The following is a 2,122-nucleotide window of genomic DNA, read 5'->3' as shown; positions in this document are numbered from 1 at the left end:
AGCTTTCGCTATACGACCATCTCTTCAAAACCATGTGAGTACACGTTTTGGGCCTTTTTATTTCTTTTCCCTTCCTTCTCCCATAAATGCGTTAAGCCGTATTTGCAGTCACTCTCACAAAATTTTTGTTGGGTACAAGTGCTAAGTGACAGCAAATGGCACATTCTCACACTATTCTTCTGACCTTTGATCATATTACTGTGTGATAACAGTATGTGGTCAACAAACATGAATATCATTCATTCATCAGGCAGTCAATTAATTTCTCTCATTGTTAGATATTTATTTGTTTCAACTACAACGAATTTAACGCTTTTGTGATTTTATCTTTATTGCAAATATCACATTTATTTCTATTCTCCTAGTGCATTTCCCATCTTGACCTGACCTCCCTTTCTCTCACTTCCAGGCGGTCGGCACGTGAGTTAGCTTGAGAAATAGCTCACTGTTCCCAGGTTGTTTGTAATTGTTTGCACCATAGAAATACGCATAGTTTTATTACATTGTTACGGCACTAGTGCGGAGCTTGTAATGCGATTTTTATATAAATTTATTATTTTGAGTATAGCATTACGACCTTCCCCAACTTAAAAGTCAGTGTGACCAACAGCTACATCCATTCATTGATGGAGGACTGGGGTTCAAGCTAGAATCGTTATTCGCTTATTAATCATGCCACTCTCACCCTGAAGAAGTCACTTGCATGTTTTGGGCAAATCTCAAGCAATCATGTAATTCGTGCTAGTTAGATACACATAGGGAATTGCAGAAGAGAGCATGTTATTTATAGATTTTCCCAGTTCAGTTTGCTTCATCCGTTCTGCATTTTGGGTATAGGGTGAAATCTGACATGCATAGCTAGACATTGCTACCTCGGCAGTTCAGAATTTCTGACCTCAAGAAGATTTGCTTGCTAGAAAGCTTGCGAATATTTTTTTTTTCATGTCATCATTCATTAGTGCGAACATTCTGTTCCATATCATTAAATGTTGAATTCAGTGTGGTAGTTGAAATAATTTGTATTAACAGCATTGCTAATTGGTCGCAGTATTGTTATATTGAACATTCATCTTCGTGTTTGCGATACATTTTCTGTGTGATCTCACTCTCATTTTCTTTATCATTCACGCTCACTTTTGCTCACACACACACACTTACTCATTCACTCACTCATCCATACGGATCAAAAGACAGTGAAACCTTTTCACTAATAGTGTTTGTTGCTGTCGTAGTTGCAAGCATAAGGATCTCTTTTGCCTACGATTTTGCCATTCATGATGAGACTAGTACATGATGACATACATTTCTTCTCTGTGTGATGACAATTGGTTCAAGTAAATCCTTGCGAATTGCCATTGTCGTTGTCCTTATCTACTCCCATATGTATCACAGACGAATTGGTAGTTCAAGCCAGGTACATGAGAATCACTAATCATGTCTCCCTCCCCTATTTTCTTCTTTATCTTTATGAAAGTAAAACACAAAACGAAAAAAAGGCGAAAATAAAGTAAAAATGAACATTAACATCTGCAAATTTATATATATATAACCAGCTAGCAGGACTTAACACCCACTCTTCTCTCTTGCCTTTCTTAAAATCTTTACTTGTATAATCTGGTTTACCAATATCCGATATGGCACAGAAGGTGGACCCTGCTGCAGAAACGGTCATCTTAGGATACTGTGGGAAGGGCATCACCGGAAGATCGCCATAAGCCTTTGGACCAGGATGTTAGTCAGAATAGGTATTAAGCTGCCCCAGGATATAGTGGAAGGGCGCCACCTGCTCGGACGCCCGTAGATCCAGTGAAGGACCAGTTACTCGCCAGCGCAGGTACCAGTTGCCCCAGGATGTTGTGGAAGGGCAGTGCCTACATCATGCCTACATAAGCATGATTTCTGTAAGCCATTTTACCAATAGATCACGTGGCTCTAAGTGCAATTTAGAACCATCAAGCCAGCGAAGACTTAGATGACGATTATATCTAACCTCGTCTGACCCTTAGTTCGTTCGCAGCGGTCACCGTGCGCAGATCATCACCACACCACCAGCCTCGAGGCTGGCTGGCCGGACACGCGACCCTGCGCTCAGCGTTTACCTAAGACATCGTCTCGTGTGTTC

The sequence above is a fragment of the Penaeus monodon genome, chromosome 4 (genome assembly GCF_015228065.2).
Source record: "Penaeus monodon isolate SGIC_2016 chromosome 4, NSTDA_Pmon_1, whole genome shotgun sequence".
NCBI classification, from domain to species: domain Eukaryota; kingdom Metazoa; phylum Arthropoda; class Malacostraca; order Decapoda; family Penaeidae; genus Penaeus; species Penaeus monodon.
The sequence above is the reverse complement of the archived record's forward strand: the minus strand, read 5'-3'. Positions refer to the sequence as shown.